We start from the raw sequence: 14,099 nt of genomic DNA, 5'->3' as shown, positions 1-14,099 counted from the left end.
TACAACTGTCCCTTAACCCGGTTGCAAATACTGTTCCACCTCACAGTTCAGGAAACTGAACTTCATTATTTCCACAACCCAGCCAATAATATTTACATATAAAGAGCAACTATGTCATCAAAAACACAAAAAGAACTCCACAGTTAAAAATTTCACATATACGTATTTAAGATTTTAGAAAAGTCATCACTGGTGGGATATTACTGGCATTGCTGTACTCTTTCTCAGCGATATTAAAACGAAGACAGCACCTTCATTGATTTAGGCAGACTCTTTGGAGGCTAAAAGGAAAGATTTCTTTTTTAATTACAGTTTACAAGGCAAGGTACAATCATTAAAAATAACTTCTAAAAGGTATGCACATAATAAAATCAAATATTTTTCCGTTCCTTACCTTGACAAAATTCAAAGTTCCCTTTTTTCCGGCAGTCACCTATCACTAAACTCAGTGCTCTCCAAGTGTTTCTTTTGACAGATATCATTCTCCACCAATCGCTCTGCTAATTTCCTCTTTCCTTTTCTGACTGGGACAGATACTATGTTCACCAGCCCAGAGATCAATCTTTTCTATTGACAACAACAAATGAAAAAAAAAAAAAAAAAGCATATATCACAGCCAGTTTGAAGCACCACACCCCTTCATTTGCATTATAATAGCAGTCTTTTAAATAAAAAGGGAAGACAGAAACGTTATCATTCTAAACCAATTAACCACATTTTTGTAGCTAATATAAGGCAGTACTTTAAAACTGCATCAGTTCTTCGACAAAGGCTGTTTCACAACTTGCTCTGTTAAAAAAGTTGACATACAGAAGGCAACAAACTAAGGGCAGCCTATATTATACCTAGTAGTCAATTCTATAAAAATGCTTGGTTTTGAATACATTTACATAATATAAAATATTATATACTTTACCTGGTTCAACAGAAGCTCTAGAGAATCATTTATTAAATGAACACGGTTACTAAAAAGAGAGACCTCCCAATTTAGACATTGCTATACTGATTTGTACTTGTAAGTCATAACAGCAAACACATTTAAACAAAGAAAGGCAGATCAAAAACCTATTGATATATTTACAAATCATCCTCCCACTTTTGAAAAGACAATTTCCCTCCCACTCCAGCACCTACAGAAACTGTTTATTTGGGCTACACAAATACTCTGTCATTTATATGAGTCTGTATTACAGTGTTGTCAGGTTTTCCAAGACATTAATATGCTTTTCAGGGGTTCATAATTATGTCAAGACAGAAAGATTTTCAGAGCCAGGCACACACAGTTACGTACATGCTTCAGTCTGCAACCACTATTCAGGTATTTCAGGACATAAAGTTAAGCATGCATAAGGAGCTGCCGCAGCTGCATGCATGAAACCCAGCTCAGCCCTCTCTGGACTAGATCTTTCTGAAAAAAAATGCATCGCCCAAGGGCATTTGCAAAAGATCACTTGTGTTTGTGCTAGAAATTGCAATCTATCCCACAAACAAGCACCCTTCCCAAATCAAAACAAACCTTCCCAAGTTAAGGTTTCAGAACAAAGAAGTTCACCAAAGTCCTTTCTTTCCAGTGGCCCACAGCCCTGATAGAAGCTAAAATTCCACTGATTTTAGTGAAAACAAGCGGTAAGAACTGCAGGACTCTACCCAGAATTTGGCAACTGTGGAGCTTTCAATGTGACACAACTGCCCCTGGTATTTGTAAAATAATCTGCAAAATATGGTTAGGACTCCTCAACTTGTGTACAATAACTACTTTTCTAAAATGATTTTTATTTAGTATAAAGTTCTCGACTTGTCATAATGTTCTTACACAGGCAATAAATTTACCTTTCAGTTGTGCCTTACCGTGAACTGTGTACTTTTCAATTGCCCAGACTTTTGCATAACACTTTTACATTTCCATAAATGCATACAACATTCTCTGAATTGTTGTTATTGTTTCATCTGATTTTTATGGCAATAAACTCATGCCCCTACTGAAACTGAAAAATCCTTCACTGACCAAGTGGCCTTAATAATGTCACTGAAATCATTTAAACATTAAGTTTTCTACCGAGTGACGATAGCACAATCTGGTTGAAATACGGTCTTACAGTGGAACATTAAATTAACATCATATTTTGGATTCAGAATTACACACAGCAGCCATCTCTAAAGATGTATTCATGTTTTGCTAACCTTTACTAATTTGGCCACTAGAAACAATTATGATCAAATATGTTAAGTTATGTAACATATAACAATTCAATGTTTGTGTCTGCTGAATAGCATACTCCTTTTTCATGGCTGGTGAAAGATTTAAAATCTCTTACTGTAAAAAAATTCTGACTCCAAAAAAAAAGTACCCATCTGTCATCCACTTTACAATGAAGACATCACTTCAACTTACTACTCTTTCTTTTTTTCAGACCCATGTTCATTTTTTCTATATGCCACGTTTTCAAAAGTGATGGATGCATTCTGCTATACCCATTCTACACTAATCTCCTTTCTTAAATATATTTTTGCTTCCTGAATTGCAAACTGCTGCTGTTGTTCAAATGTACACACAAAATTGTCCAATGTCTGAACTTCACTGAAAGCAGAATGCCTCAAACAATTTGTAGTCTTACAAGAGTGTTTTAAAAAAGGATCAACATGTTGTATTACCATGGAAATTTTGAAAAACATACTTTCCCAAACAAATATTACTTTTTCTCAATGGTATGAAGTAATGAAAACCACATGTGTAAATCTGCGATCCGTGCAGTAGTTCAAGCTGCAGCTAATAGAAAATACAGAGAGTGAACTCTGCCATATAAAGGATTCTTGTTACAGAAATATAATGTGAAAACCAGATGCAGACAGAAAACCTTAATCACAGATGGGAATGTAATCACTGGCATACAGAATACTTTTTTGATCAATCTCAACCATATGAGAAATGTATTTATTTTCTAAGGAATGCAATAACTCTAGAGAGTCTTCTATTTGAATTCAGTTAACCTCATATTCACAGTGCTTTTATCTTATATGTGGAGAGAAGGGGGATAAAACCCGAGCCAAGATTTTTAGAAGATCTGTTGGCCCTAGCAAATCATTCTTGTATCAGCTTATCTTTCAAGGAATTAATAGGATGTAAAGACTACAAATATGAGGATCAGCCTCAAAAGAAATCATTCATTATCGTACTTCCTAGTTACTGCCAGAAATCCCTTCATCACCTAGGCATTTCTCCACTTTAATTTTTCCTTTAATATGTGGTTCTTCAGAAATACAACGCTAAGAGCACTCAAGTTCTGTGACTTGGAACCTGAGTCCTACAACAAAAAATTTCCCTTTATAAAAGCTGAAGAGTCATCAGTTCAAAACTAAGTTTACCTGGGGCTTCCTTCTAACTGCTAGAAGTCCCTTCGAACGTCCTCCACCCACACAGCTCCTGGGGGTCAGCAGGAAACTAAGGACCACAGCACACTGCAGCTATGCAGATACATCAAATGTCTAAACAGCAGACTGCCTTCTACCAACTATCCAGACCAAGGCAGGACCAAGACAACAGTTTTCATTGCTGGTGACATTTATGCTCTACTTTTTAGAAATGGAAGCACCACAGTAGTAGTAAATGCATCACATAAAACATAGACTATTACATCAAACGGCAGTATACTAAAAAAAAAATCAAAACCAAAAAACCCGACTTGTGCTAGAAAATAAAACTCAAGAAGGAAGAGGCATTCAGAGATGACAAGCCTCCAGGCTCTTGGTACCAGCAGCGGCAGTTTCTTCCTGGCAGTCCCTGATCCCTGCTGCACCCACCTCCCGGAGACACCCACTCTACCCAAGAATAAACAGCACTGCCTGATTGTCACAGTTCACAACCAAGCTTATTAAGGTAACCTAAAGTTGGTATTAATTTATTTTAATAGTACTAAATAACATAAACCACAATGACTTGGTAGCTGTTACACCAGCAGGGAGAGGGAGCGAGAAAAGCCTTTGATAGGCACAGGGTAGACAGATTCTCCCTCTCTCTTACTCTCTTAGAGCCTCCAAGTCCCATTACCATCATCTCATTTTAAGTATCTGCATTTAAGAGGACGCAGTCACTTCAGTACCCTACCACAAGATTCCCGGCAATGGCTTATCACAGGTGTTCATCAGACTAATTCTGCTGAAGTTCCTGTAAAGGTGCTTCCTTAATTGAATGCCTGTAATGCTAGGTGAAATTTGAAGTTCATTACTTGTTTTTTCCCTCACATGTTAACTACCAAACCATTTAATGAAAATACTTTGATTCCACCACTGACACAAAAGTTTTTTTAAGCATCTTGTCTCTTCTGCCATTTAACTTTAAGTTTTTGAGACTGCAGTCCTGATAGAAATCAACATGTAACACTGAAGTAATATGGGCTGCATATGCTTATTTCTAAACAAGCATGCCGAAATTAATAATAAACTTTGGACAGATATATATTTTCATTTGCATGTTTTTCATATAGCATCATCATCATGTGTGTAGAGTGCTAAAAATGGAGTGAAATCTTCCAGCTGTAATACAGTTCCACGTGACAAAACAGAGAGGGATTCTGAAAACTCCTGCTTTGTGTCATGTGCGAGTGTGTATGACTGTGTCTTTTTTTTTTTCTCTTCTCTCATCTAATTTCATCTGTGAGAGACTGTCCCTAGAGGACAAGAGAAGAGAGACCCAATTAGATCGAGCGGTTGGTTTCTCCAAAATGAAGGCATCTGTTCCATGCCAACGACTTCCACATGGAAGAAAAACAGAACTTTGAAGGCATCTGTGTTCATGGTTGACAGTTGCAGATCTTAGGGTCTACTGTAATTTCCCAGCTGCAAACATGATTTGGTTGCTGCTGTTGTCAGCTGATCTCCTTGCACTGAAAAGGGAGCTTAAATAGCAAATAGCTGGATAAAAATTAGATATTCTACCACAATACTGACAACTTTTCCCTTCTGAAGGAGGCATTTTTCCTGGTTTGATGGAAGTAAATTTCGAAGTGGTTTTTAAACTAACATTTTACAAAACATTCTGCTATTAAATGCTACTCTTTAAATAATGCACCAGTCCAAGCACAGTGTATTCACTATTTGTTAGTACCTCAGGCTGGTATTTTGCAAGAGCGATTCAGAAACCAGTATGATTCACCAGCCACATAATCCTGCAGCACACCTTCTTTAGGCAAGTAGTCTCAGTAAAACCAAGAGTACACCTGAGCTCAGTTTTCACCCCAAATGCATATGTCACATAAATAACTAGTATGATATTTATTACTCAACTCACATCACTTCCAATACGAGTGGATACTTTCCAAAAGACACTTCAAAGAAACATTACTGGTAGTTCAAAACCTGGCTTACCGCACTGGGTGTGACACTTGCAGTGAGATACTCAGCAACGCTGTGCACCTTCACTGCTAAAAAAATCAAGCAAGCTGTTAACAAGCAGCTCATCCAAAGTAGCAAGACCCTAATTGATTTTCAAAAGCACAGTACTGAGTGCCATTTAGGGATCCCCCACTACTCCTGTTGCAGTTGCAACAAAGACAATTAAAACTGACCTACGCAGAAAATGCACTTACATTCCTTACCCACGAGTCACCAGATAAAAGTGGACTATAGATTCCAGAAATATTTCACACACCTCTGAGTTTTACTAGTGTTCTTACCTAGAATTTCTATCAATAGCTTTAAAGAAGGAAGACACTGTATGATAGGGAAATACTTTTTTTTTTTAATACAATTTTTTATTATTCTGCTGGATTCCAGCTGCAACACGAGACACACTCTGCAGGAACAGGCATTCAGCCCTCCCAGCCAGGTAGCCACACAGCTTAGGAAGGACAGTAAGGATTCCCAGGCAGTTTCCCTTGCCTGGCACATACCTCAAATCATTATGAATGCCTGAAGTAGTGAACCTGGGGAGACACAGCAGACCTGACACTTCCTGACCACTTCTAAATTACCTCCAGGAAGGACAAGAGTTGGGAGCGAGGACAATTAACACAGCCACCTGCTTCCTGTGACCTCCTAGGGGGCAGACACAGCCACTGATGATTTGCTCTGGCAATGTCACCGAGGTCCTGCCCATCCTTCTCTTCCCAGAGAAGTTACGGGATAATAAAAACAATAGTGGCCAACAATAGCTCTGTAAGAGATGGTCAAATTTAGGCCTGGACTTAGAAAAAAAAAAAAAAAAAAAAAAAGAAATTTAACATCAAAACCTGCTCATGTGAAGAGGATGGGACAAATAAATCTCAGAATGTGGAAGGAAAATTCTACATTGATTCCCTCCTTAAAACTACTGTAGCTGTTATTTACTGTAGCTGTGCACTACTCTAGAAAAATCTGAAGCAGGCAGCTGGCTTAAACACAGTTTAACACAGCTCTTGGGATACACAAGCTGAGAAGAATCCTGACCCCATGGGCTCAACAGAAATCTCTTGAGAGTATTTTTAGGGAAGCAATAGGCTTTTTCTCTCCTCTATATTGAAGTCTCATCAGGTAAGTCTGTGATTTACAATTCAAAAAGAATGCCTTGCTTTACATTAAGACCTGAGCTAGCCCACTTTATTAGGGACATATCTGGATCTAAGTCTCAGAATCGATCCAACAAAGTATTGTCAAGATCACAGATGTGAGATGGGAGCACAGACAGCCTGGCAGTCCAGACCCTCACACTGGCGTTTAAAGAAACACTATTTTCAGTGAGAATTGGGCATGTGGATACCATGGAAATTCTCAGCTCCAGTATTTTAATTCCATGTTTATAAGCTCTGCTGATCCACGGAGTTGAATTAATTTATCATGGCGCACATAAACGCATATAACATTCAGAAACTATGCTAGGCTCTTCAGTTCAGTAGGATGGTTTCCCCGTTCACACCCGCAGCATGCTTTAATACAGGTTGCAGCATGCCTTTCCAGCATTAAGTGGTTTGCCATCAAGCTTTAAAAATAATAAATAGTACAGTCATGAAACAGCTTTTGCTTAATGGTTCCTAGAACTCAGTGACTTCACTCACTAAAACACTTTCTATAACATTACCCTTAAATACTTTTAGCAATGTCACCATTAAAATAAAATAAAAATCACCTTGGCACTACCATCCATTGATGGCAAACCTGCAGATGCCATTATCCCCACATTTGTTGGCAGCTTTCTCTGGCACCCTTATGCTTTAATGGCTCTAGCAACAAATCCCACCTGGATGTCACTGAAAACGCTTATTTGGAGCACTCTTCCCAAATATCCTTTGCAGCAGTATCATTCTGTCTCCTATTTTGCACCCTAACCATCTCACTTTCTGGCAATAGCCTCACACTCCCTCACTGACCAAAGCTGGCCTGGGGGAGTTCTCTTCCTGAACTTGTCTAATGCAGGTGTGATTCAATGTTACAATAAATATTCCAAGAGGATTTTGGGACAGTATCTTTGTTGCTCAAGTTGGGTGTTCACTCATATCCCAGCTTTAAAATTCATTCTATTATATCCTAGTAACTCAGCATGACCAAAACAACGGACAGCAAAGCACAGGTACAAAACCCTATGTAATTTGATGGTTCATTGGAGAATTGGTTATAGCTTGTGACTACCAGAAGGCCACACAAATTTAGTCAATGTACCACACAACCTGTCATGACAGCATAAAGAACCAGCATCCTGATATTGCCATTACAAAAATAAATGAAATGAAAGCCAGAAAATGTATTCTGAAAAATAAGTAATTATGGGGGAAAGTGGTGGCATAGGGGCTGAACTGGGGGGTTTTGCCCAAGCTATTGACACCTGTGCCACAACCATAAAGGGCACCTGTGTGGTCACCATCAGAAACCAAAAACTGTAGACAGTAGGTCTCCAAATAAAAGGCACCACAAAAGAAAATGGCTAGTGGTACTGCCTACTACTTATGCAAACTGCATCTTAACATCCAACATGGCAGACATACCTAAGCCTCCTAGAGCTCCAGAAGTAACTACAGTCTGGTACAATCTGTAATGGTCATACAGCAATCACCCCAGATGCCTGTCAAAATTCCTGAGGTTTACTCTCTGCATCCACTTGGCTTTTCATAAATGATACCTTTTTTATTATACGCCACTGCCTGCCACCATGTGCATATTAATTCCACTCCACTAGGTGGAGTCTTCTGTCTTTCCAGAGTGCAACCTAATTTACAAAAGAACACATTATCTATTCTCCATGAACTTTGCATATTTACTTTATTGTAAGCACCAGAGTCTACCAATCTTGATAGATATAAAAGTGGTAATGAATCAAACACCTTCTGAAATGACTGAAGAAATCATGAACTATCCCATGAAGATCCCCTATCATCATGTTGCAATATGAGATCATTCAGGAATATTGTAGCTGTACAGTTCTGTAACACAACTGTACTTTTATGAATACTACATTCAATAGATAATACTGAGTAAAAAAGGTATCCCTTAAATAAGTCACCATATCACACATGTCCAAACACTATATACAAACAAAACTAAGTTGCAGAACTTCTATTAGATTCTTTGTGTGTATTCTGAAATATTTTGAATATCTAGGATGTCCTTCCTTTCCAGACATCCTAAGCTGTGTTACAGAAAATGAGAGGGACCATTAAAGTATTCTTTCCATATTCACATTTCCATTCACAACCACTGGAGTTAAATATGGCAATTATTCAATAGGAACAGCAAAACTGCACACAGCATTTTTGGCAAAGAAGAAAGAGCACTCCCATGAATGTGTTCAGAACATTTAGATAAGGAAATCTGGATACCTTGCATCCAGCTATAATCTTTCTTTTGGGGCTGGACTCCACCCCAACCTCAGTGAAAAGTACCAGAAAATCCCATGACCAGAGCAGAAAGCTCCTTGGTTTAGAAACTCTTCAGGTAGACAGTATCTCCACAGTATCTCTGAGACAGAGCATTTGCTCGGCAATACTGGCGAGCAGAAAGCCCCACACAGGCACCGAGCACAACGTGAGGCTCCCAAGGCTCCGCCAACCCCGGGTCAGCCGAGGTAGGGCCTCCTCAGCACGGCTCCTGCTGCTGGCAGATATCACCAGCTATTTAAGGCTACAGACATTTTGCCCCAATCGGCCATGTTTTCTGTAATATTTACTTCTCGTACATATGTCTATAACTATGTATACATCCCACAGAAGGTGAGGTTTAACAGGGTTAGCTTTGTTGGGGAAAAGAAGGTTTGGAGGAAAGGAAACAACTTTCATGTTGAGAAGATTTGAATCTAGTGACTGTCACGGGATGTAAACACTCTTCTGGGGAGGGAGGCTTTTTGTTATGTTTCAGGAGTATACAGAGTTTTGGATAAAATCTGTATAAATAATTAACTCTCTGTCATTCAACATAAATTTATGCACATGTGTGCATAAATTGTCCCAGAATACAAACTATAAAGTAGACATGCCACAGACTTCTAGACAACCTACCACAAGCACAGATCTCACACAAAATCCATTCTATATTTAAATTTCAGTTTACTGAATTTTAATTACTTCTGATCTTAGATCACTTTGAGAAAAATCCCCCCAAGGTCAAAAGCTTACAAATTCAACTGCAAAACCAAACCGAAGCATCAGCAAAGCACTTTCCCATACAGACACCTACAAAAAAAATGAGTTCCTGACTACTAGATTAGATCAGAATTCAACAACTAAAACCCACTCTAATATTAAAACTCGATAATTCTCTATGCTGAAATAAAGCAATAAAAGCTTTCATTCTATTATGCACATTTACTCGCATTATGTACATAGGTCTCCATAGATGTAACAGTGAATTGTCAGTTCTTCATTTAGACCCTTATTTATAAAATTAACAAACACATACCCTTTCCATTAGGTTGTTGGTGGATTTGTTGGTTTGTTTTTTTTTTTAATTAAAAAGCAATAATGTTATTTTCTCCAGAGATGCCTGTGACAGAAATGTATGCTCTACCAATACTATGCTTTCAGGTCATAAAACTCACTTGGATTAGCAGCTCCACAGCAGCAAATATTTTTGTATATATACATTCAAATCTAATTCAATCATTTCATTTGCCATGGAAAAAGTTACTGCAAAATCCCCACTAACTAAAATGTCCTTGATCAGCCTAAACTTAAGATTTGCAGCTATATTAGGAATGAAACAAGCCAAAGAATGTTGTCATACTTCGAACATCCTTTACTTCCACAAGGTTCTCAGTGGTAAGTAAAGCTGTATTGTTGCCATGGGAAAATAGCCACCATTTTAAGATAGTCATGGTTTATTAATAACATTATTTTAAATATACGAGTTAAATCCTTTTACCAATATACTGACATTCAGCTATCCAGTGTCATTTTTCCAGTCCAAATAGATATGGTCCTAATTGTATAATGCCATTTTATCTACTGAAGATAAAAGTGCCGATAAATAAAAATGCACATTAGGCAGGAGATTTTTCAGAATAGGTTTTTTTTTTCCCAAATAACCCACTTGCATTAACAAAAGATTGCAATGGCTTCCAAATTATAGGGTGTTATTTTTAGTGGAAGTAGTTCAATATTCATATTGGAGCAGATGTAGCAGTTTAACAAAACAGCTCTTCAAATCCTGCACAAATTGAAAACAGGAAAACTGATTGCATTTTCTCTTATCACTTTCCTTTTCTGAATTGACACTTTTGGCCTTCTGAAAATTTACACATGGCTTTCATCTCAACAGCACCTGCTGATCAAACAGAAGCCTAACATTTTCAGGAAAATGGTATAAAGGGCTAGTTTTCTTTTTACCATCTTAAAGGGCATCAGCAGTCCACTCGATGGCAACAGTTGCTGAGTAGATGGCACACTCAGAATACATTTTATATTTTCATTCCACTTACTTTTAAAAATCAGTTAAATCACTAGTGGCTCTTCCATATTTGCTCTTTGTCTGCTTTAAATTAATTTCAGTCTCTATCTCTGCCTTACCCTGATGGGCTTCATTCTACAGTCAGCTAGATTTTAAAGATGATCAGAAAGCCTTTGAAATACTAGACACGCTGCATGTTCTGCAGACAGTGGGTCTTCTTTATATATGCATTTATATACAATCATGCATACAAATGCCCATATTGCACAGACATTTATTTTTATGATGCTTATACTAAGGAAAAAAATGTGTATTTGTGTATCATTCCGCTATAGTCTCTCTGCATTGAATTCCCTGAGCATTGTTGATAGAGCAGGTTGAGGGGAGAGAAACTCAAAGACCATTTATTTATTTTAAAGTTTTTCTTTGTTTCCTTTGCAATCTTCAGGCTGGGAGAAGGTCTAGCAGATGCTCTGGAATTTGAGCATCAAGACTGGGTTGAGATGCTGCCATTGGTGCACATGGGGAGCATGCAAACAGCACAGCCAGAAACCCTTGAGCTCCCGCAAAAGTTAAAGGTATCAAGTCACGTATATAAAAAATTAAATATAAGTACCTTTTTATCCTGTCTGCTTCTGAGCCTGTAAACTCTGAAGTGCAGCAGCACGTAAGCAGGACCATCTTCCCTTGTACATAACTCTAGGTGTAATTAAAGATACTCCTGAAACCTGCTATGTGTCAGCTTCTTAACTGATAGAGCCTTAACCCCTCTGAAGTACTCTGCTGCCATCCATTACCATTCTGCTTCAGTGATAAGGTAACCTGAAGGCAGAGATGACATACAGTAATATATGTGCCACTCCAGACAGTTGGTTCATGAATTTCAGTGTTTCATCATGCTCACTGAGGCAATCGCAAACCTGAAATGTCAATATGTTCAGTCAATGGAAGTAAAATAATGGGGCTCTATTGTCTTACCCTATCGATCTGCTGCTGTCAACAAGAATACATGCCCCCCTGGCTTTAAACAAATTTTAATTAGGCTTTTAGTTACCGGATCATATCTATATATCTATCTGCACAAACACTTGACAAAGTGAAACGGCAATATAAATATTTCAAACTTTTAAATATAAAGGTAATTGTTTAATGTTGCTTTAAGATATGACCACTGATAAAGCCGTTTGCTAAAGCGCCGTGCGTGCACACACTTAGCACGCAAGTCATCTTAATGTAGGAGAGAACTTAGAAAGCACCACCAAAAGTCCGTCCAAAACAAAAAGTCCCCATCCTCCCCCCCCCCCCCAAAAAAAAAAGGAGCAAAGAGGCCACTTTTTCTTCCTAAAGCCCGCTGTCATCCTCTGCGGGGATTTCGTAAACCAGGAGCATTCACTGAAAACAGCCCGTGAGTGAGCGGTGGGTGCCCGGCCGTGACAGCCCCGCCGCCACCCCAGCCGGGGCTCCCCCTCCTCGTCCCGTGCGACACCCACGCAAGCCGCTCTCCGCACCCCCCGGGCTGTGTTTAAAGTGGGGTCCCTCAGCCCCCTATTGTTCTGCGGCCACCTCCTCCCTCCCCTCAGCGCGGCCCGGGGACGGGGGCAGGCAGCACAACAAAAGGCAGATCCCCTTTCCCCACCGGCTAATCTCTGCCCGTAAATCCCCCGCCCGCTCCGGGGGAAGATAATAGGTGGTTACATCTTCACTTCTCCCCGCGCCTATCGACTTGTGCAGCGCCGAGGGAGCCGGGCCGGGCGGCGAGAGGCGGCGAGGAGTGTTCCCCAGCCCGCCTCTCCGCCTCTCCCGCCCGCGGGTGGAGATTTTACCTTCCGGCGGCGGGAGGGAGGAGGAGGAGGCACCGGCGCGGCCGGGCTTTGTGCGCCTCAAGCGCCTCGCAGCTTATCTGCGGCGCAAGGACGGAGCATCGCGCCTCCGCGGCCCCGCCGGCGCGGGGGGAGCGGGACGGCGGCGTGCATCGGGGCGATTACGGTATCAGCGCGGCCCAGATGGCGGCCCCAGGATGTGCGAGGCAGCGGGGCCGGGGCCGGCGCGGCGCGGGGTCCCCGGGGAGGCCGCGCCCGACACGAGGAGAGGCGCCACCTCCGCGCCGCCCACCGGGGGAGAAGGCGGCGGCGCTCGGGCTGCCCAGGTCTGTGTGCGTGCCTGACCTCTGACAGGTGTTCGGCCCGGCTCTGTCCCTGCAAGTTGCCCCGACACCTTTCTGGGATAAGGACCCTGCCAGAGACGCAGGGACGCGCAGCTCTGGCTCCCCCGGGCTCCTCAGCCTGGAGTCGCTTCCAGTCCCACCAAGGCGATGTTCCCTTTGGTTGCCTTCAGCCTGGCTTCCACCTCACACACAATACCTACGTCCCGCACGAAGCATGACGGCTCTCGGCCCAGAAATTCCCAGAGCAGTCAGGGAATGCACCCGCTCCCAGTTTGGCCAAGTCCCGACCTAACTCAACTTACTCAGCCTTGCCAGTGGCGTAAAAGCCTGAACACAGACCTGCCGCTACAAAGTGTTGTATCATTCACCAGAGGATGAGCGGTAAACCAGAGTAGGTCCTTACACTTCACAACTCAGGTTCTGACAAAACAGAGGGGCTATTTTGTCGGGATTCATCAAAGAGCACAGGGTTAGCACAAGGTACCGGGAGGGGAGGCAGCAAAGCAGCCTGGCCTGACTACCAAGAACACAGCCAGGCAGCAGAATTGGTTATGCCAGCACCAGGCTGCCAAGGGTACTCTGTGCACTCGGGTTTTAAAGTTTTTAAAACGTTTCTCCCAAGGAATCAACACTTATTTGTAAAGGAAACACATTTCCATTGTGCATCTGTGAAGGAGTACCGCACAGACTGAGATGAGGACAATGACAGCACGCTAGAGTGAGACTGGCATTGTTCAGTGCAGAACTCCTTCCAAAATCACTCGTCCAAGATAGCAGTTTTTTCCACAAGAAAAGAAATAAAGGGAATTTGACACATAATACAAAGTGAAAGCCAGAACCTAGATGGGGGAAGGGCATGTGTGTGAAAATCGTGTCACCGCAATGAATGTCAGATAAGACGGGGTCTGTCACAAATCCTCCACTAATCCAATAATGCGAAAACCTCTTGGTATCACTGAGATGTAGCACAAGGTAATTTTTTTTTTATTTTTCATAAACCACTGTATATTTTTAGCCTTGGAAAGAAAGCAATTGGTCAAATGTTCCTATCGCAAAACCGAGACTTTGATATTTCAATAAAGGCAAACTGATT

At 40.9% G+C, this 14,099-nt stretch overlaps 1 long non-coding RNA gene across 2 annotated transcripts; it reads right to left on the bottom strand.

The window, feature by feature from the left end:
* Positions 1-201: 201 nt before the first annotated feature.
* Positions 202-13,249, bottom strand: LOC135408386 (uncharacterized). Of its 2 annotated transcripts, none has more exons than XR_010427567.1 (3): positions 12,479-13,249; positions 11,459-11,664; positions 202-567 (listed from the first exon to the last, which is right to left on the bottom strand). It is a non-coding gene; the product is annotated as an uncharacterized LOC135408386 (long non-coding RNA). The 2 variants fall into 2 exon arrangements; XR_010427568.1 differs by having other exon boundaries at positions 12,666-13,249.
* Positions 13,250-14,099: the final 850 nt, after the last annotated feature.

Source organism: Pseudopipra pipra, unplaced genomic scaffold (genome assembly GCF_036250125.1).
Source record: "Pseudopipra pipra isolate bDixPip1 unplaced genomic scaffold, bDixPip1.hap1 HAP1_SCAFFOLD_400, whole genome shotgun sequence".
NCBI lineage: Eukaryota > Metazoa > Chordata > Aves > Passeriformes > Pipridae > Pseudopipra > Pseudopipra pipra.
This window is presented reverse-complemented; position numbering and strand designations above follow the sequence as displayed.